This window comes from Pristiophorus japonicus, chromosome 20, assembly GCF_044704955.1.
Source record: "Pristiophorus japonicus isolate sPriJap1 chromosome 20, sPriJap1.hap1, whole genome shotgun sequence".
NCBI classification, from domain to species: Eukaryota; Metazoa; Chordata; class Chondrichthyes; family Pristiophoridae; genus Pristiophorus; species Pristiophorus japonicus.
In genome coordinates, this window is record NC_091996.1 from 24,572,949 (window position 1) to 24,598,268 (window position 25,320).

At 46.4% G+C, this 25,320-nt stretch overlaps 1 protein-coding gene and 1 pseudogene across 5 annotated transcripts in view; both read right to left on the reverse strand.

The window, feature by feature from the left end:
* The window catches only part of LOC139232442 (ras-specific guanine nucleotide-releasing factor RalGPS1-like), a 1,066,646-nt gene that overhangs the window by 659,152 nt on the left and 382,174 nt on the right, over window positions 1–25,320 (reverse strand). The gene's annotated exons all lie outside the window — the stretch shown is intronic.
* On the reverse strand, window positions 485–720 carry LOC139233234 (U2 spliceosomal RNA; annotated as a pseudogene).

Below are 25,320 nucleotides of genomic sequence, written 5' to 3' on the forward strand. Positions count from 1 at the left end.
AGGGGCGAGACGTGGTGACACACACGCGCACTGACGTCACCACCGCTCAGTCACAGCGGCGGAGACTCAGTCCCGCCCCAATTCCCGCCCCTCAGCAGGACTTACCGCCGCATTTCTGCCCCCATTAATGACCGACTTCCGGTGCGACCCTGAGAAAACTTCAAAGTGTAGAAAATTGCTCGGAAGGCCACCTCATGGCTCCTGGTGATAAAGCTAGGTTAAAAAATCGTAGGTGCGCCAGCTTTCTGGCATGCCTGATGTAGGATTCACAAAATTCTGGGACCCCCTACTCAATGGACATGTGTCTGGAATTTAAAAGGGGACTGTGTTAGCATTTTGGAGGAGAAATGTGGACAGAAATTTTTTTTTTTTTTTGAAATTCATAGCCAATCATTCCAATTCTATGTCAAATCACAAACGCCAGAGGTCACCTTGCACACATCAAGGATCACTCTGCGCCAATGCTCTTAGCCAAAAGGCCTAGAGCCACTGCACCGTTCCTGGAAGTACTGCAATACCAGGTTCGTGCCATGGAGGTGGATGGGTCAGGTCCCCCACACACCTCCGTGGAAGTGGATGGGTCAAGCCACCCCACCCACCTCCTATTTCCAAAAAAGCAAGCATATACCTTCCTGATCCAGGGAGAACCACCTTGGGGTTATGGTGGTTACTCCCCTGTCAGGTCAGTTACGCATGATCTTAGCCAAAAGGCCGAGAAATGTGGACAGAAATGTCCCACTATTAGGCACCTTTGGACTAAACTAGGGCCTTTTAGATTTGAGTTTGGACATTTTAAATTGTATGCTGGGTCTGCATAGGGCTGCTAACCCACCTGGGAGGCAGGCCCCAGGGAGACATTAGCAGTGTAACAAAAGCCCACTTACCAGGGACCCAGATACATACATATTTTAATAGTTCATAAAACGGATATACAGAAAAACCCTGGCATCAGCAAAACACACAATGGACAGTATCAAGACCTGACTACATTCTAACAGCACCATTCGAAAACCCCATCAACACCTTTGGGAATCTTGTATCATGCTAATGCTCAATCAGCCCACCAAAATTCTCACAAAGGGATCACATTACAGTTGATCAGCCGCCAAAACCACACAAAAGCAGTCATCAAAAATCAATTGTGCACCCGAGTTTTGGCACAAAAGTTTGAGCAGCTTCTCGGGTATAACTGGGAGCCCTTGCTGGTAGCCTGGGGTGACTTTTGGGCTGTGGTAACTTTTGGGCTGTGCAAACCTTTGGGCTGAGGAAACACTTAAGAAACTTACCCGAGAACACGCTGTGGTAACTTTTGGGCTGTGGAAACACCTTTGAAGAAAACGTACCCGAGAACACTCTGGAAAAGCACTTTGACTCTGGCTTTGAAACATCTAACTTGCCACACGAGATTATAGCAATGCAAGAAGAACCTAAGAAGAAGCCTCGGAGTCACTGAAAAACCAATCATCCAGCGCTGACTCAAGGAAAAAACTTATTTACCATCAAAACGTCGACCAGTGCTCATACCGAAGACACCACAATCAGCCAAAAAATCCACAAGATTGAGGAGAGAGAAAGCAGTGTGCAACTGGTCTAAACTGTGGAGAAATCCTTTGGTCAGCATAGTCCCTGCAATTTCCGAGCCTAGCTTAGTTACTGTGGTGGTGGGAGGTGTTTTTTTTTTCCACTGCATAACCTCTGTATACATTTACGTTTTACCCCTTTTTCTGTACATTGGTATATGCAATTAAGTTAATTAATGCGGTGTGCTATTTTCTAAATAAAATATTTGTTCTTGCATCAAACAGTTGTCTGTCGACATCTATCACATCCCTTAAATAATTCCAAGCTCTAGAACCAGGGAGTGGGACGATTCGAACCATCAAGGTCAGAAAAGGCTGACAAACCCACTGAATTTCGGCCCCGTGGCCTCCTTCCTTCTATGGGTACAGGACGTCCCTCCTCCTCTGGACTTCCACCAGTGCCGTGTCGGAGAACCAATGCACCCTCTTACTCGGTGCCGGAGCCATCCTGAAATCTGCCGCTGTGCATCATCAGTCAGCCTTCTCCACACCTTCAGTGCAAGTGGGGGCGTGGAGCCCACACATACTGCTCCACCAAAATTGCATCTCATCAGCACTGGAGTGCTAAACCTGCAGGTGCAGGATTTAGCAGCTCCAGGCAAATTCAAATTATGGTAATCGGTAATTAGGCTGAAAATTGCGTGCTAAAACCAAACTTTCAAACAGTCTTATCTTATTAACACAGTACCCGTTTAGCGTCTGTTCACCAAAACCCCTCTCGTGTACCACTGGGTGCACATGCACTAGAGGACACCCAGAATACAGGGTCAAACTTAAAGTTCAGCCGCAGATACAAGTTGCATTTTCCACTTGTTGTCAGTGACGAGTTATTACAACCAGAGGCTCAATGGGCAGCACCCTCGCCTCTGAGTCAGAAGGTTGTGGGTTCAAGTCCCACTTGAGCACATAAATCTAGGCTGACATTCCCGTGCAGCTCTGAGGGAGTGCTGCACTGTCGGAGGTGCTGTCTCTCGGATGAGGTGTCATGCCGAGGTCCCGGCTGTTCTCTCAAGTGAAGCAAAGTGTATTTACGCAAAATCTGAAAAAGTATCAAAATGATGGGTGGCTAAAATGCTAAACGAGCTAAGCTTTAATGTTCGTTTCCCATAGTTTGTATACAAGACTTCAGTAGCCTGTCACAGCAGTCAATAAACAGCTCTCACCCATCATGTTGGGAAATCTTTGGTCCTTTCTAGCTGTGAACAGAGGGAGGCCAAAAAATTCATCAGAGACACAGGCAATACTTCGATCAGTGCTATTGTAGAGGCAGCGAAGTCAGCAGTTAAACAGAAACTGAGAGGACAAGATTTGGAGAGAGTCAGACATTTAGCATGCAGACGGCAGGAAAAAGTTATTTTGTTTAAGTCACGTACGCCAACCCACTGATATGGGAAAGCATTGCATATTCAACATTTCCCACCATAAAACAAAGAGAAGCTGTACTGCTTGCATTGAGTGAACGTGATCAGAACTGTTGCTCTGTGAGCTCATTCGCTGTGAAATAACAGCTGAAAGATTTCTATTTAGCTCACCTTACCAAATGTTGTCTCATATTTTTTTTGAAGAGAAGCATATGTGCAAAAGACATAAATATACAGTTCCGATCACAAGGGGATAATATTGTTACACCACAGCTATCACATAATTAGATATTAGGCAGTCTATGTTTCTATGTATTTAAGGAAGGATATACTTGCATTGGAGGCTGTTCAGTGAAGGTTCACTAGGTTGATTCCGCAGAAGATGGAGGTTGACTTATGAAGATAGGTTGAGTAGGTTGGGCCTCTACACATTGGAGTTCAGAAGAATGAGAGGTGATCTTATCGAAACATATAAGATAATGAGGGGGCTCGACAAAGTGGATGCAGAGAGGATGTTTCCACTCATAAGGGAAACTAAAACTAGGGGGCATTGTCTCAGAATAAAGAGCCGCCCATTTAAAACTAAGATGAGGAGGAATTTCTTCTCAGATGGTTGTAAACCTATGGAATTCTCTGCCCCAGAGAGCTGTGGAGGCTGGATCATTGAATATATTTAAGGCGGAGATAGACAGATTTTTGAGCGATAAGGGAGTCAAGGGTTATGGGGAGCGGGCGGGGAAGTGGAGCTGAGTCCATGGTCAGATCAGCCATGATCTTATTAAATGGCGGAGCAGGCTCGAGGGGCCAAATGGCCTACTCCTGTTCCTATTTCTTATGCTCTTAAGTTAACACTGATGAGCACCACTGTACTCAAAATAATATCGAAGACAAGATTGTAAACTTGTAAAGCCAATACCTTAAATAAGAGTGAGTTACAGCAATAAAATGCGCCCTCCATTCAAGCTCAATGAACAGTTGTGACGTTAAGCTTTGGTGGTTGCACGAAAATGGAGTTTTACCTGGGCGCATTTTTAACTTGCACTTTTGTATCATCTAGTATCAGTGGGGCCGATTTTGATTCCGTCCGTTGGTGAGATTAAAACAAGCAGCGCAGCACTTACCGCTCTGGTCCTGCCACTCTGCCAGTTTTGTCTGGGGCCTTGAAACAGCCGGGAGCCTCCTCAGCCCATGCATATTGGGAGTCCTAAGGCATCAACAGCACCCGATCCAAATTTCAACGTCCACAGTCAGAGCGCATCCAGGCTCACTCTGCCCATTGGTGCTCGACATCGAATGGCCAAACCAAAGGTGCTCCAACTTTCAAAACCAGTGATTTTTGTGGGATCTGGCAGAGCATTAATGCCCCTCCTGGCCCCACTCTGTGGCCCACATGGCGCTCGCTCCTCTGTGGCCCTCCCCTGGGATCACTTCAGCCAGCCAATCCAGCCCCCCCCCCATTAGCTTACCTGCACTGACTTGGCTCTGCAGTAGAGGCAGATTTTCAGACCACTCCAAGCAGCTCACTGACCGCGAAGTAGTGAGGCTCAACCATGGACATTGGTCGCGCCGCGGACCATTTCTAATGGGCAGGCTGTGTGCTTGCCCGATGGAAGCGGTCACGCAAAAAACATCCTAGTAGGTTAGAAACATCCAAGGTCACAAAGCATTTTCAACAGAACAGCCATCCGCTTATGCCACGCAGTTTGGATACTAAGCCTTTGCAGCGTACTCACATCTACAATCAACTCTTATGTTCATAATAAAGTAATGTAACGGAGTACTGTAGACATGAGTGCGTGTGACCTTAGCTCCTTTAATCAAACTCCAGAGTGTTGGTACAGCGTGGGAGGACTGCTATATACAGTGTTCCCAAGGGATGCTGGGATCCTTTGGGACTCCAACAGGTATGCCCTCTGGTGGTGGTATGATACAGGTTACCTAGGGTTGCATACATAACAAACTCAATGGAGGGTCTTCAGTGTGAATTGGTTCCACAGTCATTATATTTAATTACAGACATAGTAGGCACTGTTCAAGGTTTCCCCATCTGTTCAGTATTGGTGAATGGCTATTTAATTTTATATAACAACTTGCATTTATAAAGCACTTTTAACATAGTAAAACTTCAAGGTGTTTCACAGGTACGCTCCCAAACCACGAGCCACATAAGGAGAAATTAGGGCAGTGCTGTGCTCAAAGAGGTAGGTTTTAAGCAGCATCTTGAAGGAGGCGTTAGATGGAGATGCGTAGAGTTTTAGGGAAGGAATTTCAGAGCCGAGGGCCTCGGCAGCTGAAGGCATGGCCGCCAATGGTTGAGCGATTAAAACCGTGGGTATGCAAGAGGCCAGAATTGGAGCAGGGCAGAGATCTCGGAGGGTTGTGGGGCTGCAGGAGGTTACTGTGATAGGGAAAGAAGGGGTCATGGCGGGATTTGAAAACAAGGATGAGAATTTTAAAACTGAGGTGTTGCCGGACCGGGAGCCAATGCAAGCACAGAGGTGATGGGTGAACGTGACTTGGTGCGAGTTAGGATACCGGCAGTAGAGTTTTGGATGAGCTCAAGTTTACGTAGTGTGGAAGATGGGAGGCCGACCAGGAAAGCATTGGAATTGTCAAGTCTAGATGTAACAAAGACACAGATGAGGGTTTCAGCAGCAGATGAGCTGAGGCAGGGGCAAAGTTGGGCGATGTTACGGAGGTGGAAGTAGGCAGTCTTGGTGCTGGAGGGGATATGTGGTTATAAGTTCTTGTCCGCATCATATAATTGAGAGATGGAGCCATCTACTGACTTCTGTTTCTGTATAAAATCAAAGAAGTTCGGATTCTAGTTCTAAACAAAGTTTTACCCGAGACTCAGCCTGCAATTAATGTTTGACTCTTTCAGCTAACAGCTGCAAAAATGTATGTTTTCATTTTTACAGCATGCCATGCAAGTGAGTTAATCCCAGTTAAGACTACAGCAAGTAGCCTGTTTAAAAGTTTAAGTTTAGAAAGAAAGAAAGTATTATTTTAGGTATTGAGAAGATTAGAGTTATGTATCTTTCACTGTGTTATGCTGTTTACTGTTCATTCACCTGTCTTGTTGTAACTAGATCAGTTTTGTTTGTTCAAAGCCCGAGTCGCGGTTTGATAAGAGTGCAGATTAAGTCTACTTTTGAGGAGAGTAGCACATAACACATTGCAGTAGCCAGTGAATAGAGTACAGGTTGTCTGTCACAATCCTTGGATCTCACCATCATTTACCTAGATATTGCTCAAAAAAAGGGTGCAGTTCGGACCATAGGGGATATGGGAATGGCTTATGGGAATGGCTGGTGTCTGAGCCCACGAAAATATCTAGCGTAAACATCCAAAATCGAGACAGTTCTTTATAGATTAGGACACTAAAAAAAATATGCAGGAGCATACTCCATTATGGGAATAGAATCTGCTCATGAACAGCAGTTATAACTCATCAATTAATAGCAAAATCAGGTGTGGATGTTGCTGATGAAAAACTCCCACTGGAAGGATTAACATGGTCCACTTACAGGCTCCAATTAATAATACTTCAAGTACATAGCACTCGGCAGACTAAGCAGAAATGACAGTGAAGAGTGACTTTGTCTCTCATGCCAATGCTTATAACAATCGCTGCTCTTACTGCACTAGTTTCCTTAGCACTCAAACCTGTGGATCTTTCACCTCAATGATGTCTTACCAGAAGACCTTAACCACTTTCATCCTGCTGTCCTCCAAAAACATTCCTATCTTAATAATCATAAGAACTGCTTTCCTCTACATCACTCAAATGCTTTCCGGTCTTCTCAATCTCTCCTTGTACTTGAGAACATGTCCAACAATTTTTGTCGTTTCACACTGGGAAGAATGACCTTTGATTATGGGGACATGTTAGCCAGAATTATGATATTTTACAAGTGCGACCACTCTGTAAAGCACTGTAGGCACTACTACTTTTTACCCCAGCATTTAGAATTTCTCTCCATTAGCAGAAATTGGGTAGGTAAGGGTGTTGAGGGATATGGATACAAGGCAGGTGAATGGGGTTGAGGTACAGATCAGCCATGATCTAACTGAATGGCAGAACAGGCTCGAAAGGTTCAATTGCCTGTTCCTATGTAACACAATTGACTCATCCTTTGGACACTAATTTGCCACTAAAACCTACCACCAGGGTAGTCACATTACTCCACAACATTCCAAATCATCTTTACGCTCAAGGGAAACCGGCTCATTGTATCATTACAGTGTTGGGGTTTCCTTAAGGTTACGAAATCAGTGAAATCTTTCTCATACGTAAATCCCCCAAAATTGACCAACTTTCAATAGAGAAGATTGCAATTTCAGTGCCATTTCCCCTAAATCCTCTGTATGCTGGAAGAAACTGTAGAGTAAGAAATTGAAGACAGATGTAAAACCGATGCCATGCCTCATTAGATTTAACCATTTTGCAATAGTCTTTCTTTAAATCCCATGTCTATTCATCTAAAAACATTAGGAGTGTAAAGAACGTTCCACGCATTCTAAAACCTTGCGTCTGTGCTCCTTGGAGTCGTTAAGTTACGAGCAAAGAGTTTTATAATGAGTCTTGGGGAAAGGGCAGAGGGGAAAGGAGTTCACCATTTTACACAGAGCCAGCACACACAGGCACAAAGGGCAAATGTAAAATTCTATCAGTCTTATTTTAATCTCCACTAAATAGACTGTTCCACAGAAAACTACTGTTACTCCAGAGGCTAACACGGGAAACTGTGCGAATAAAATACTAACTTTAATTGTTTTAACAATGTGTTCAAGTAGTTACTCCATATACAATTACAACCAAGATCAGCACAGCTACCAAGTGATTGAAAGTTCAGATGACTTGGAGTTTGTGTGCCTCAGCCACGCTCCATGCAATCCTTTGCAGTCACGGTTGAACTAGTTTTCTTGGCAGATGTACAATCCAGCAACAGCATGTTTTCATTCAAGTGTCAGCAAAGACACTTGCTCATGTCCTTAAATGCATAATTTAATAAAGTACATGAAGACGAGTAACAAATTCAACCAACCAAAAATATCAAAATAATTTTGATTCCAGGCTTGTCAAGAACAAGGTGACTCATTTTATACTAGCCCAGTAATGGTTCAAAAACTGCTACGGTAGCATGGAATTATTAAATGTTTCAGGAAGAATGCACTGAAGCTAATAACGTGGGCAGCCGTCCTTTGAGTCATGTCTACTGGATTTCCTCAAGTTGAAAAAAAGAGAAACTTTAGTTCCAGTTGCCAAATAAAAGTGTAAAATACACGATGTCTTCATATTATTTGGTAACGAAAGCGAAGCCATGTAGCAGCTGAAAGATGACTGGTGGTTACCACAAGAACACATTACCGACTTTACAGAGTGACCCCTCTAGATGCAATCTCCAGAAATAAAGGTATTACTGGGACTTGAAGTCAGTCAGTCAACTACAGGAAGCGATTTTGAAAGAACTATAGCCATTCTAGAACATAACATAAGAAATAGGAGCAGGAGTCGGTCATTTCTCCTACCTCCTACCTCAAACTCCACTTTCCTGCACTATCCCCATATCCCTTGATTCCCTTAATATCCAAAAATCTAGCGATCTCTGTCTTGGATATACTCAAAGACTGAGCCTCCACAGTCCTCTGCGGTAGAGAATTCTAAAGATTCACCATCTGTTGAGAGAAGATATTTCTCCTCATCTCAGTCCTAAATGGCCGACCCCTTATTCTGAGACTGTGACCCCTGGTTCTTGACTCCCCAGCCAGGGGAAACATCCTCCCAGCATCTACCCTGTCAAGCCCTGTAAGAATTTTGTATGTTTCAATGAGATCACCTCTCATTCTTCTAAACTCTAGAGAATAGAGGCCTAGTCTACTCAATCTCTCCTCGGTTAGTCATTGTGGCGCGGAATTAGATAACACATTTCAGCAAAGGTCCCCTATGACCATGACAGCTTGGGGGCCAAATTTCAGGGTCTCAGAAAGACCCGTTACTGCCCGTTTGCGGCGGAATCCCACGGCCGCATCCTTGGGGTCAACTGGCCGCCCCGACCCAAATTCAGCTCGGGGATTTTTTGGCCTGGACTCAACTCTGCCGCGATGCTGCTGCCCGCCGCAAGCGCGTCATCAGAACACGCACCGCGGCTGCTCCTCACCTGAAAAAGATACCGACAGAAATTCACCTCACAAAACCGATGCCCCGCCGCGCGGTTCCCCCGACAGCTTTCTGTGTCGATGCACCATATCCGGAGTGTGTGCGGCCATCAGCGCGGCGACCCTTCAAGGGGAGGGCCCACTGCTGCGGCCGCCACGTATTTATTTTTGCCAGCCGACTTCCCGATCGGCCAATCGGGCAGTCTGGCATGCCCTCTTGGGTGCCAGGCCGCTGGCCCGGCCGAAACCCTCCCTGGTGGTCCAGAGGCCGAAGATTTAAAATGACTGATTCTCTTTAACGGAGGGGAGAGCGCGTGGTGACGCACATGCACTGTGACGTCACAACTCCTCTGCTGATTGACAACAGCGGAGTCCCGCTCCCAACCAAATTCTCTATTGAAAAGTCCACTTTTTATCTTTCTGTTTGCACCAGATAATCAGTTTTAGTGATACTGGTTGAGGGATAAATATGGCCAAGTCTGCACTGCTCTTCTTTGAAATAGTGCCCTGGAATCTTTTACGTCCAGCTGAACGGGCAGACAAAGCCTCTGTTTATCTCATCTGAAAGACAGCATCTTGGTCACGATTATATTTTATATGAATTGATTTGTACCTCCTGGTGAACAGTTGTGAGTTAACCATGGCTCCGTGGTCACGCAATCACCTGGCAGTCAGAAGGTTATGGGTTCATGTCCCACTCCAGAGACGTGAGCACAAAATCTAGGCTGACACTCCAATTCAGTACTGAGGGAGTGCTGCACGGTCTGAGGGGCTGTCTTTTGGATGAGACGATAAACAGAGTCAGCCCTACTCAGGTGGACGCAAAAGATCCCAGGGCACTACATCAGAGAAGAGAAGGGCAGCCCTGGCCAACATCTATCCCTCAACCAGTATCGCTAAAACCAATTATCTGGTCATTCTCACATTGCTGTTTGTGGGACCTTGCTGTGTGCATGTTGACTGCTGCGTTTCCTACAGCACAACAGTGGCTACACTTTGAAAGTACTTCATTGACTGTAAAGCACTTTGAGACATCCTGAGGTCATGAAAGGTGCAATATAAATGCAAGTATTTCTTAAAAAAAAAAGGATGTTTGACCTGCGTGAGCTCAACAAGTATCTAATTAGCACTAAAGTCTTGAGTCTAATGCATTTTAAATGTGCCCATAGCACAAAAAAAACCGCTTACATTTCCTAAGAATAAATTAAAAACACCACCACTATCCACTTATTCACTATTTTGCACCACATCTCTCTCTCTCAAACCTTCGACCATACCCTCCAACCCACCATTGTGAACAAGACGTCTTCAATACACACTATTCCATATGGGAACTACAGGCCACACGGTCCGCCTTGTCCTTAGTTCCCCACAGTCTTCCGTATTTTGCTCAGCTGCACATGTTGCACCAACTCCTGCCAGCCTGTCTCCACAGTTTCCTGCCAATCATCCCAGAGCACCTGTTGGTCACCATCTTGCTGGATCATTATTATATTTTATATTAATTGGTATGTACCTCCTGGTGAAGTGTTGTGGGTTAGCCATGGCTCAGTGGGTAGCACACTCGCCTAGCAGTCAGAAGGTTGTGGGTTCAAGTGCCACTCCAGAGATTTGAGCACAAAATCTAGGCTGACACTCCAGGGCAGTGCTGAGGGAGTGCTGCACTGGACTGTGTTATATATGTAAACTTGTATTTACAGTCACCAGAGAGCTCATCCCCTGGAGTCCCAAGGAATCCTATAAACCCTTGGGAGCACAGGTATTTAAGGAGGCTTCACAGGTTGGAGAGGCACTCTGGCGACCTGCAATAAAGTCACACTTTACTTGAGCTTACAGTATTCAGTCTGACTCTTTCTCCATACACTACAGACTTTACCAAAAGGTAAGACATAAAGATTCAGAAATTCAATAAAGGAACAGATGTGAGAGCCAGAGAGTCACTGAGAGACATAATAGAGTCATGCACAAAAAGTAACCCCCAAAGAATGACAAAGAAACTGGGCAAAATCCAAGGGATAGAAACACCATTTGAGGCATTAAGAAAAAGCAGAAGCAGCGTTGAGAGAGATCACACTGTTATATAGTGCACTCTATTTATGGTTATAACAATCCTGCACATATGCAACATTATAGAATTGAGTCATATCAACAGGTCAGGGCCATTGAAGGGCTACAATGAAGATTCACCAGAATGATAGCAATAAATAAATAATTTGCATTGATATAGTGCCTTTAATAACCTCAGGCCACCCCAAAGCACTGTACAGCCAATTAGGTTTTTTTGGAAGTGTACTCACCATTGTAATAAAGTAAATGTGACAGCTAACTTGCAGACAGCAAAGACTAACAGACAGTAATGATGTAAAGGGCCAGATAATCCATTTTAAAATGTTTATTCAGGGATTATTATTGGTCAGGAGAACTTCCCTGACCTTCTTCGAATAGTACCGTGGGATATTTTACATCCTGTAAAACCGGAGCCTCAGTTTAACACCTCACTGGAAAGACAGCGCCTCCGACAATGCAGCATTCACTCAGTCCTGCACTGAAGTGTCAGCTTGGATTTTGTGCTAAACTGGGTATTGAACCTACAATCTTCTGGCTTAAGAGGGCGCTATCACTAAGGCAAGACTGGCATATGCCAGAAACAAGATCTAATAGTTCTGGCCTTTTTCACTCAAATAGAGCAGAGAAAGGGGGCCTAATATAGGTTTTCCAAATTCTGAAAGGTTTTGAGACAGTAAACATTGAAAGATTTTGTCTGCTGATCAGTAATAATTGGGCACAAGACAGAATTATCATTGCAAGAATAGAGAGGAAGGTAGGAGAGATGTTTTCAGGGGTTATTAGAACATGAATTGCTTTACCACAAATGGCTACTGATGCGGAGACAATAATCTATATGTTGTTATAAAATCTTGCTTAGGGCACACACTTAATGTCCCCAAATCTTGTTTCCTTCGGTCACAGATTTTGCTCATGCTTTTTACTCAACATTCCTCATTATAAATTGCTATGCCAACATTTCCCATTCAATTTTGCTATATCCACCGTTATGATGCAATTACAGTCTTTCGTTGCTAGGTGGATCTGGGGAGGGAGTTTCTGCAATCTCGCCCAACTTCGTGGCCATCTTGTGTACAAAATTAAACTTAATCAACAACTGACCCCGGCCAATGATACAGGCAATGTACAAGTATCATTTAAAATGGAACTGGAATCGGATATGTATTTTAAAAGAAAGAATATAAAAAGGATGTAGTGAAGGAGCAGGGAAATAGAATTAGAGTAGAACGCCAATTGAAGTGCAAGAACTGATACACACAAGGTGCTGAAAGCCTTTCTTCTCCGCTGCATTTTCCATGACTCAGAGGTCTGATAATATCAAAGAATCTCAAGAGCAAAGCATCACATCGTGCACATATATCATGCCAGTGGACATGGCAAAACAGTAGACGAAGAGTAGATATTTCCACTTGTGTTAGAGTCCACAACTAGGAGCCATAAATACAAGATAGTTACCAATAAATCCAAGAGGGAATTCAGGAGCAACGTCTTTACCCAGAGACTGGTGAGAATGTGAAACTCGCTACCACATGGAGTATTTGAGGGCAATAGTATAGATGCATTTAAGAGGGAGAGAGGGGGAACGAGAGAAAGGGGGAACGAGAGAAAGGGGGAACGAGAGAAAGGGGGAAGGGAAAGGAAAGAAAGAGGGAAAGAAAGAAGGGGAAGAAAGAAAAGAAAAAGGAAAGAAAAAGAAAAAGGAAAAGAAAAAAGTTAGTTAGTTAGTTAGTTTGTTAGTTAATTAGTTAGTTAGCAAGGTTCTGTGCCAGAAACAGATCTTCACCTTGCAAAGATTTACTGTGGGGAATTTAAACACAGACCTACCACGTTCTTTCTCTCTGAGTGTGGCTCACTGCAGTTAGTTATATCTTGTCTGTTGGTCTGCACCTTGCATTTTTGAAACTAATGCATTACATATTTGAATAGATTTACAGTCACTCATTCACTGCACTACAAATCTCAGCTGTGTGCTGAAGTTGGAAGAAAGATAAATATTGTGTTTCTCCTGAATTCCTTATTGGATTTATTGGTGACGATCTTACGGCCCCTCGTGGCAGAATGTGAACCTCAAGTTGCAACAGCGCCCCTTAGTGTTCAATGCATTTTAAATTTTGAGTTTATACATTTAACAAGCACAAGAAACATTTTCAACGACATTATTCATGACACCTTTATCAGATTTAATCTCTGCAAGTTTTTTTTCATTGCAGTTGATATATATATATATATCCAATTTTGTTACCTTATTCCCTACAGATTTCAAGACCTTCCTATAGGTTACACCCCTGCTCTTCTTTCTTGAACAGGATTTAATAAAATGGCAACAGTGAAGTAGAAATGTTAAGAACATAAGAACATAAGAAATAGGAACAGGAGTAGGCCATACGGCCCCTTGAGCCTGCTCCGCCATTCAATAAGATCATGGCTGATCTGATCATGAACTCAGATCCACTTCCCCGCCCACTCCCCATAACCCCTTATCCCCTTATCGTTTAAGAAACTGTCTATTTCTGTCTTAAATTTATTCAATGTCCCAGCTTCCACAGCTCTCTGAGGCAGCGAATTCCACAGATTTACAACCCTCAGAGAAGAAATTTCTCCTCATCTCAGTTTTAAATGGGCAGCCCGTTATTCTAAGATCATGCCCTCTAGTTCGAGTCTCCCCCATCAGTGGAAACATCCTCTCTGCATCCACTTTGTCAAGCCCCCTCATAATCTTATACATTTCAATAAGATCACCTCTCATTCTTCTGAATTCCAATGAGTAGAGGCCCAACTTACTCAACCTTTCCTCATAAGTCAACCCCCTCATCTCTGGAATCCACCGAGTGAACCTTCTCTGAACTACCTCCAAAGCAAGTATATCCTTTCGTACATATGGAAACCAAAACTGCACGCAGTATTCCAGATGTGGCCTCACCAATGCCCTGTATAACTGTAGCAAGACTTCCCTGCTTTTATACTCCATCCCCTTTGCAATAAAGGCCAAGATTCCATTGGCCTTCCTGATCACTTGCTATACCTGCATACTATCCTTTTGTGTTTCATGCACAAGTACCCCCAGGTCCCGCTGTACTGCAGCGCCTTACAATCTTTCTCCTTTAAATAATAACTTGCTCTTTGATTTTTTTTGCCAAAGTGTATGACCTCACACTTTCCAACATTATACTCCATCTGCCAAATCTTTGCCCACTCACTTAGCCTGTCTATGTCCTTTTGCAGATTTTGTGTGTCCTCCTCACACTCAGTCCCTTCTTCCAAGTCGTTAATATAGATTGTAAATAGTTGGGGTCCCAGCACTGATCCCTGCGGCACCCCACTAGTTACTGGTTGCCAACCAGAGAATGAACCATTTATCCCGACTCTCTGTTTTCTGTTAGTTAGCCAATCCTCTATCCATGCTAATATATTACCCCCAACCCCGTGAACTTTATCTTGTGCAGTAACCTTTCATGTGACACCTTGTCAAATGCCTTCTGGAAGTTCAAATACACTACATCCACTGGTTCCTCTTTCTCCACCCTGTTCGTTACATCCTCAAAGAATTCCATCAAATTTGTCAAACATGACTTCCCCTTCATAAATCCATGCTGAATCTGCCTGACCGAATTTTGCTTTTCCAAATGTCCTGCTACTGTTTCTTTAATAATGGACTCCAACATTTTCCCAACCACAGATGTTAGGCTAACTGGTCTATAGTTTCCTGCTTTTTGTCTGCCTCCTTTTTTTTTTAAAAATAGGGGCATTACATTTGCATGCTCTCATACTTACTGCCAATAGACTGCTAATGATCAATTTTTATAACCGTACAATGGCATTCATATGAGGCCATTTCACAGCTTTCTCCATCATGGCCAAAGTATTAACAGAAAGCGGTGATCAAGGTATTAAATGTACATTAAAGCATGGTGTGCCAGGTCTAATAAAAACTCAGGCCACTAGGTCCTCACTCTGGAGTTACATTAAATGGACTAAGGTCACTACAGTTCAAGCACAACACATTGTCTCAAGGAGTCATTATTAGAGCATCTGAAGACATATCAGAGGCATTGACCACGCTCGACCAGCTCCGGTGGGCAGGCCACATTGTTCGCATGCCCGATGCTAGACTCCCGAAACAAGCATTCTACTCCGAGCTACATCACGGCAAGCAAGTCGCAGAAAGGAAGAGAAAACAATTCAAGAACACCCTCAAAGGCTCCTTGAAAAAATGCAACATCACCACCGACTCTTAGGAATCCTTGGCCCAAAGCTGCTCAAATTGGAGGAGGAGCATCCGAGAAGGCACTGAACACTTCGAGTCTCTTCGTCGGGAGCACACGGAAGCCAAGCGCAAAAAGCGGAAGGAGCGCACGACAACCCAAGCACCCGTCCCTCCAACCACCGTCTGTCCCACCCGTTACAAAGACTGTAGGCCATTGGTCCTGCATTGGTCTCATCAGTCACCATGGAACTCATTAGTGTGGAAGCAAGTTATCCTCGACTCCGGGGGACTGCCTAAGAAGACAAAGAATTTATCAAGAACTCATTTCGAGACCCAGCTAAGTATATTCTCTTCTTTCCCTCTCCCCACTATCACAAGAAGCTGGCACTAGTGACTTGTATCACTGAAGAACTATCTGATGGAGATGGTTTTAGTAATTCCACATTTATACACCGCATCTATTTAGAGCAATTAAAAAAAAAATAACGTACTGGTCCTACAATTACATTATAGAGCTAAAATATTTAACGGATGATTAGATAGGAGTGTAAAGTCCTTACTCTATAAATATGAAACCACATGAGACACATCCTGGGCACAAGGTCACACACAGACCTTAACTCTTTATTTACAGCACTAAGACAACCTAACCCTGCGTGGGACCTCCCTTTATTTACCTGAGTGCCCAGGTATGGGGCAGTCTTCCACAAGTGCACCTCTTGTGGTCAAGGCCAAGTGTGTACAGTAATAGTGGTGTTACATACATGACATCACCTCTCCCCCCACCCCCCTAAAGTCTTATTGGGATCATAGGTTTAGTCTTTCAGCTGGTCTACGCTCCCTCGTGGAGTGCCACAGTTGGGGCTCTGGTTGTTGAACACTAACATGAGTGTCGGTCACCTGTGGTGATTCTGGCCTGTCCGGGCTGACCGCAGGGACTGTGCATTCTTCTGATTGCTCTTGTTGCTCGTTCACTAAAAAAAAAATAACGTACTGGTCCCACAATTACATTATAGAGCTAAAATATTTAACGGATGATTAGATAGGAGAGTGTAAAGTCCTTACTCTACAATATGAAACCACATGAGACACATCCTGGGCACAAGGTCACACACAGACCGTAACTCTTTATTTACAGCACTAAGACAGCCTAACCCTGCGTGGGACCTCCCTTTGTGAGCTCCATCTCATGGTCTTCTTCAGGTTCCTCCGTGTCGATGCTGAACCTTTTTTTTTTTAAAACATGGTCCAGATGCTTGTGGCATATCTGACCATTGTTGAGTTTTACCACAATGACCCTCTTTGTCAATTACAGTACCCTCAAACCATTTGGGCCCCATGGTGTGATTGAGGACGAATACGGGATCATTTATTTCTATACACCTCCCCCTTGAATTGCGGTCATGGTGCTTGTTTTGGGACTGGCGCTTGCCCTCAACAATGTCGGTCAGGACTGGGTGAATGAGGGACAGCCGAGTTTTGAGTGCCCGTTTCATTAGTAGCTCTGCGGGCGGGACCCCCGTGAGCGAGTGCGGTCGGGATCTATAGGCCAGCAGGAGGTGCGATAGGTGGCATTGTCGGGAGGGTCCTTGGATCCTGAGCGTACCTTGCTTAATGATTTGGTCCGCACGTTCCGCCTGGCCATTGGAGGCCGGCTTGAATGGCGCTGTCCTGACGTGGTTGATGCCATTACCCGACATGAACTCCCGGAATTCGTAGCTTGTGAAACATGGGCCATTATCACTAACCAGGATGTCTGGCAAGCCATGGGTTGCGAAGATCGCACGTAGGCTTTCCACGGTGGTGGATGATGTGCATGAATTCAAAATGATGCACTCGATCCATTTCGAGTATGCGTCCATTACGATGAGAAACATCTTTCCCATGAACGGGCCCACATAGTCTACATGAATGCGCGACCATGGCCTGGTGGGCCAGGGCCACGGGCTGAGCGGGGCCTCCCTGGGGGCATTACCCAGCTGGGCAAATGTCGTGCACCTGCGAACACAGTGTTCCAGGTCTGAATCAATACCAGGCCACCATACATGTGACCGGGCAATGGCCTTCATCAGCATAATGCTTGGGTGCTCGCTGTGGAGTTCCTTGATGAATGCCTCCCTCCCTTTCTGGGGCATGACTACCCAGCTGCCCCATAGTAGGCAGTCGGCTTGGATTGAGAGCTCATCCATTCGTCTGTGAAACAGTCTGACCTCTTCAGGGCATGCTCCATGTGCGGGCGCCCAATCCCCAGTCAGAACACATTTCTTAATCAGGGATAGGAGGGGACCTCTGTTGGTCCAGATTTTGATCTGGCGGGCTGTGATGGGGGAGCCTGCAGTGTCAAAGGCGTCGACAGCCATGACCATCTCAGCGCTTTGCACCGCTGCCCCCTCAGTGGTGGCCAGCGGAAGCCTGCTGGCTCGTCTGCGCAATTTTCGGTGCCGGGCCGGTGCCGATGAGAGCCCATCGCTGTATGCGAGCTGATGCGTTGGCGTTGACAGCCTTGCTGTCTGACAACAGGGACGTTAATGGCGTGTGGTCTGTCTCTTATTCAAATTTCCTATCAAAGAGGTACTGATGTATTTTTTCATCATGCAACATGCAAGCGCTTCTTTCTCAACTATGCCATATCCCCGTTCTGCTTGAGTGTGACCTGGAGGCATAAGCCACAGATTGTAGTTGACCCTCAGCATTGCCCTGCTGCAACATGCACCCAACCCCATAGGACGATGCATCACGTCAGAACCAATTTTTTTTTTTATTTTTTTTAAACAGGGGTCATACAAGGTCAACAATTTGTTAGAACAAAGTAAGTTCCGCGCCCGATCAAAAGCCCGTTCCTGATAGTCCCCCCAAAACCAATCACACCCCTTTCGCAGGAACACATCTAGCGGCTCCAGCAACGTGCTCAAGTTCGGCAGAAAGTTCCCGAAATAGTTCAACAGTCCCAGGAATGAACGCAGCTCCGATGTGTTGCAGGGTCTGGGTGCTCGTCGAATCGCCTCGGTTTTGGATTTGGTGGGCAGAATCCCATCGACAGCAACCCTCCTGCCCAGAAACTCAACCTCAGGAGCTAAAAACACACATTTAGACTTCTTGAGTCGCAGGCCTACCCGGTCCAGTCGGCGTAGCACCTCCTCGAGGTTGTGGAGGCATTCCTCGGTGTCTTGACCCGTGATGAGGATGTCGTCCTGGAATACGATTTGTTCCAGGTATGGATTTGAGCAGGCTTTCCATGTTTCTTTGCCAAACGAACAGTCCCTTGTGCTTGGTGATGGTGGTCAGTAGTTTAGATTCGTCGGCCAGTTCCTGAGTCATATAGGCTGAAGTGAGGTCTAACTTGGTGGCCAGCTTGCCGCTTGCCAGCGTGGCAAAAAGGTCCTCCGCTCTCGGGAGGGGGTATTGATCTTGTAGGGGCACCCGATTGATGGTGGCCTTGTAGTCGCCACAGATCCTGACAGAACCATCCGCTTTTCAGACGGGAACGATGGGGCTCGCCCAGTCGCTGAATTCAACAGGCAAGATGATGCCCTCTCTCAACAGCCGGTCCAATTCGCTCTCGATTTTTTCACGCATCACATACGGCACCGCTCTGGCTTTGTGGTGCACCGGCCTGGTGTTCGGGGTGATGTGTATCGCTACTTTAGTGCCTTTGAAAGTCCCGACGCCAGGTTGGAATAGTGAATCGAATTGTTGTAGGACTTGTGAGCACGAACTTCGCTCCACAGACGGCATTGCGTGAACATCCCCCCCATTTCCAGTTCATCTCGGCTAACCAGCTCCTCCCCAACAGTGCGGGACCATTGCCCGGGACAATCCAGAGCGGCAGCCAATTCACTAGTCCATTGTGTGTGACAGCCAACATTGCACTGCCTAGCACCGGAATAATCTCTTTAGTATACGTCCGTAATTGTGTCTCAATGCGTTCTAGTTTGGGTCTACTGGCTTTGATGGGCCATAGTTTCTCAAATTGCTGAACGCCCATGAGTGATTGGCTGGCCCCAGTGTCCAGCTCCATGCTTACTGGGATGCTGTTTAATAAAACCATCATCATTGGTGGCGTTCTGGTGCATGCACTGTGAATATTCGCCACATGGACCCGCTGAACCTCGGCGTCCATGGATTTGCCCCAAAAGTCACCCTGCCTCAAAGAACCCTCTTGTGGTTCATCCGCTTCATATATTAGTTTGGTTGCAGGCTTCCTGCACATTTGAGCTAAATGGCCCCTGAGATTGCAGTTTCTGCAGACAAACTGTTGGAATCTGCAAGATATGGCTGAGTGTTTTCCCCCACACCTCCAGCACGTTAAAGTTTCCATTGTTGGGAATGAAAGGACCATGGCCAGGCATTCCGCTCTGAATGTCCATTTGACTGCTCTTAAGTACCCTATTAGTGGGTGTCAATGGCCCCATCCCAGGTCGCATTGTCCACTGTGATGGCATAAATGTCCGTTCAGCCTGCCATTGTCTATGTGGAAAACATACTCTGGGGTATATGGCTGTCTGGGGGGTGACCTGCCCCTGCCTGCCTGCAGGGCGCTGAGTCGCATTAATAATATTGACTCCCTGATCCAGCGCCGTATTAGGGGCAGAATTGCGCGCATATATCGTTTTCGTCTCTTCCTCCCCCGCCATGAAAGTTTGAGCCATCAACGCCACCGCTTCCAAGGTCAAATCCTTGGTCTCAATGAATTTACGGAAAATTCCCGCATGACCGATGCCCGCGATAAAGAAGTCCCTTAGCATCTCTCCCCTACAGGCGTCTGTGAACTTAGAGGCTGGTCAAACACCGAAGGTCCGCTACAAAGTCCGGTATGCTCTGTCCTTCACGACGTCTGTGGGTGTAGAATCTGTGTCGGGCCATATGTATGCTACTCGCCGGTTTGAGGTGCTCCCCGATTAACTTGCTGAGCTCCTCAAAGGTTTTGTCCGCCGGCTTTTCGGGTGCTAGTAAGTCCTTCATGAGCGCCTAAGTCTTTGGTCCGCAGCTGGTCAAGGTGAGCCCTGTGCTTGTCAGCCGCTGCATCCCCCAGCCATTCCTTCGTAACAAAACTCTGCTGAAGCCTCTCAACAAAATTGTCCCAATCTTCCCCAACACAGTACTGTTCTTCTGTGCTACCGGTGGCCATTCTCGTGGGTCGTGAATTCCCGTTTCTCGTCGCCACTGTAAAGTCCTTACTCTATAGTATGAAACCACACGAGGCACACCCTGGCAACAAGGTCACACACAGACATTAACTCTCTATTTACAGCAGTAAGGCAACCTAAGCCTGCGTGGGACCTCCCTTTATATACCCGAGTGCCCAGGTATGGGGCAGTCTCCCACAAGTGCACCTCTTGTGGTCAAGGTGTACATCAAGGTCAAGTGTGTACAGTAATACAGTGGTGTTACATACATGACAGAGAGTACTTTACATTAGGACTGAAGCAGTCCAACTTGATTCATTAGAATTTCAGTATGCTGAGCGAAGAGTGGTTCGTTCTTATTTAGAAACTTAGATAAAGGGAGAAGACCCACAGTGCAGGACACCACCAAGGTTGAGAAGTGTAGAAGAGGAGATAATGTGAATCCAGTAGAGGTTCGGTGGTGCCAAGGTTGAGTAGTAAAAGCCAGCTGATTGAGAGGAAGAGGGGACAGGCAAAGGCAAGGGGCACCGGTTTCACAGGTCCCCAGACAAGGGGTGTCAGAGTTCACAGGTCCTCAGATTAATGGTTAGAGTGAGGATGGAGAGGTGGAAAAAGGGCATGTACGACAACATATTGGAGCTTAGAAGGATCAAGAAAGGAAAGTTCAGAGAAGCAACAGCCATATTAAAGGCGAAAGAGAGAGAGAACGCGTGAAACGTAGAAACATAGAAAATAGGTGCAGGAATAGGCCATTCGGCCCTTTGAGCCTGCACCACCATTCAATATGATCATGGCTGATCATGCAACTTCAGTATCCCACCCCTGCATTCTCTCCATACCCCCTGATCCCTTTAGCCATAAGAGCCACATCTAACTCCCTTTTGAATATATCCAACGAACTGGACTCAACAACTTTCTGTGGTAGAGAATTCCACAGGTTCACAATTCCCTGGGTGAAAAAGTTTCTCCTCATTTCGGTCCTATATGGCTTACCCCTTATCCTTAGACTGTGACCCCTGGTTCTGGACTTCCCCAACATCGGGAACATCCTTCCTGCATCTAACCTGTCCAATCCTGTCAGAATTTTATATGATTCTATGAGATCTCCTCTCATTCTTCTAAATTCCAGTGAATATAAGCCTAGTCGATTCAATCTTTCTTCATATGTCAGTCCTGCCATCCCGGGAATCAGTCTGGTGAACCTTCGCTGCACTCCCTCAACAGCAAGAATATCCTTCCTCAGATTAGGAGACCAAAACTGCACACAATATTCAAGGTGTGGTCCCACCAAGGTCCTGTACAACTGCAGCAAGATCTCCCTGTTCCGATACTCAAATCCTCTCGCTATGAAGGCCAACATGTAATTTGCTGTCTTAACTACCTGCTGTACCTGAATGCCTACTTTCAATGACTGATGTACCATGACACCCAGAGAAAGAAAATGAGAGATAGAGAGAGAAGCACAAATGATTGCAAAGCTGAAAGTTGTGTCAGTTGCTGCTGCTTGCTTCTGGATCAGAAGGCTGTGTGTTCAAGCCCCACACAAGGCTCCAGCTCACAATCCAGGGTATTAGGGGAAGTGCTGCAACGTTGTAGGCATGCATCCTCTCCTTGGACCACCAAAACAGGCCGATGGTCTGGTGTTAAAAATCCCATTGTACTCTTTGAACATGAGCATGCATGTTTCCTGGTGTTATGCCCACACTTCTCCCTCAACCAGTACAACTAATAAAATAACTGGTCATCCATCTAGTTGCTGTGGGTGGGACATTGCTGGTGGAGAATGGCTGCTGAGTTTGTCCAATAACATCAAAACGTTACTTATTGCAGGAGGCACTCTGAGGTGGTTTGACATATCATCATCATCATCATAGGCAGTCCCTCGAAAGCGAGAAAGACTTGCTTCCACTCTAAAAATGAGTTCTTAGGTGACTGAACAGTCCAATACGAGAACCACAGTCCCCGTCATAGGTGGGACAGTCAGTCATTGAGGGAAGGGGTGGGTGGGACTGGTTTGCCGCACGCTGGTAAGGATCACGGCCTGCATGTCGTCGTGGAGCAGTCGGAGGATGGTGAAGAATTTTTGGGGGCAGCCGAAACGGAGGATGACGCTCCATAGATCCTTGCAGTTGAGTGTCAAAGGCCTTTGTAAGGTCGAAGGCGGCCATGTACAAGGGCTGGTGCTGTTCCCTGCATTTTTCTTGCAGCTGTCGCGCTTTAAAAAATCATGTCCGTTGTACCCCTTAGGGGACGAAATCCGCTCTGTGACTCCGGGAGGAGCTCCTCGGCCACAGGGAGAAGACGGTTGAGGAGGACATTGGCGACGACTTTCCCAGTGGCTAATAACAGGGAGATTACTCTGTAGTTGCCGCAATCGGACTTGCCCCTTTTTAAGATGGTCACGATCACTGCATCTCAGATCTCCCGGCATGCTCTCCTCCCTCCAGCTTAGAGCAATGAGGCCATGCATTCGCGCCAACAGTGCATCTCTGCCATATTTCAGTGCCTCAGTGGGGATTCCATCCGTTCCCGTAGCCTTATTGTTCTTAAACTGTATTATGGCCATTTCTACCTCATGCAGTGCTGGGGTTTTACTGAGGTGATGGCGGGTAGCATGCTGTGGGATGAAGTCGATTACACGCGAGTCAAAGGCAGAGTCTCGATTGAGAAGATCTTCAAACTGCTCCTTCCAGCGGGCCCTGACTGCCTTGGTGTCCTTGATGAGTGTTTCCCCACTCTTGGCCAGCAGTGGGGTGGGACCTTGGGTGTTTGGACCACAGGTGGTCTTGACTGCGGTGAAGAATCCTCGTACATCATGGCTGTCGACCAGCTGCTGTATCTCCTGTGCTTTCTCCATCCACCACCTGTTCTTTAGGTCCTGAGTTTTTTGTTGGACCTCGGCCTGAAGCTGTCTGTAATGCTGCCTTGCTGCTCCCGAGTTGGGTTGTTGTTTAAGGCTCAGAAATGCCCTGCGCTTGCGATCTATTAGCTCTTGGATCTCCTGGTTATTCTCATCAAACCAGTCCTGGTGTTTCCTGGTTGAGTGACCAAGTGTCTCTTCGCTAGCACTGGCAACCCTTGGCTCGGACAATGACGTAGTCAAGCAGGTGCCAGTGTTTGGAGCGAGGGTGTTGCCATGATGCTTTGTACTTGTCCCTCTGGCGGAACAAGGTGTTGGTGATGACAAGGTCATGTTCCAGACATTTTGTCAGGAGCAGGGTACCGCTGGGAGTTGGTTTTCCCTATCCCCTCTCTGCCGATCACACCTCCCCGGCGGGCTGTGTCCTTGCCGACCCTGGCGTTGAAGTCACCAAGGAGGATCCGTTTGTCGTCCGCAGGGACGCGGGACAGGGATTTTGAGAGGCTGGAGTAAAAACCCTCTTTGGTCTCATCTGTTGCATCGAGTGTTGGGGCATACACACTGATGAGTGGCGCATTGATTCCGGGATAGGGTGAGTCGGAGAATCATGAGACGTTCATTAATCCCATAGGGGGGTCGACCAGCACATTTTTGATGGAGAAGCCGACTCTGTGATGGCGGCGTTCTTCCTCTGGTTTCCCTTTCCAGAAGGTGGTGTAACCTCCACCTTGTTCCTTGAGCTGGCCTTCCTCTGCCCGCCGGGTCTCGCCTAGGGCGGCGACGTCAACATCGAAGCGTCTACGTTCCCGGGCAACTATGGCGGTGCGGCGTTCCAGCCTGTCGCTGTTGGAGTTGTCCAGGTCCCAAACTTCATGTTAAAAGGAGCGGAAGATGCCTGTGCGGGAGTTCTTTTAACGTGGGGTGGCCGACTACCGACTACCACACGGGCTTAGCTGAGCAAGGTCTTGGTCCAGTGGTAAGGGGGTCCAAGATGTCTGGAGACCAGGCACTGCTGTATGAGCCGAGCTGCCTACGGCGAGATGTTGGCCACAAGCTCGGCACCGAGTAGCGCCCTTCGTTGAGATGGCAGGTGATCCAAGGTTTCCCTGGGGGGGGCAGGCATTGAGAAAGTCAGTCGTCCACTGGTGTTCAGAGTGGAAGGAGGTCAGGGTGGTCACAGCCATTGTGCTCACCACGTGCTGGAGGAGAAGAGGCCAGGTCGGCAGTGGGGGAAGAGGCTCAGCCCCCGTTGAAGGAGGAGAGGCCCAGCCGCCGCTGGAGGGGAGGAGGCCCAATCTTCGTTGGTGGAGCAGCTGAGTTGGCTACGTCCAGTGGGGAGCAGGAGGTCGGCCCAAACTTGTGGTCGGAGGGTCACCGGGCATCGTCGGGGATCGGGTGGGGCAGCTTTATAAAGCACATATTATCAAGCAAGTTAAAAAAAAATATATCTCTCTAAATTCCTAGTAATCTTCATTTAAAATGACAGGGAACTTTAGCAATGCTAATGTTAAAACTGGATGTTTCTGTTGTGGATAATGAACATAATTTCCAGATTATCGGGCCAACAAAAGTTTTCCATCCGTAATTCTCATTTCAAAGAAGCATTACAAATGTGGCCTGAAACACTCGTTGGGGCCTCACATGATTCCCAAAAGTTTTTAAAGGTTTATTCAATTGTGCTCAACTACATCAGGCAACATAAACGTACTGTGAAAATTGCTCATACCACAGGCATCACTTAGTGTCTAAAAAAATAAATGCAGCAATCTCTCAGAAACACATGTGTAAACACTAAGCACTTTACTTTTATGTCTTCTGGTTTTACGTTGCACTCAGGAGATCAGCTTGGCGGTGTAGATGGTTGACGTGGTGAGTGCAGGAAGTTGGAAGGGGGGGTGGGGGGGGAAGAGAGGGGGGGGGGAGAAAGAGAGAGAGGGGGGAGAAAGAGAGAGAGGGGGGG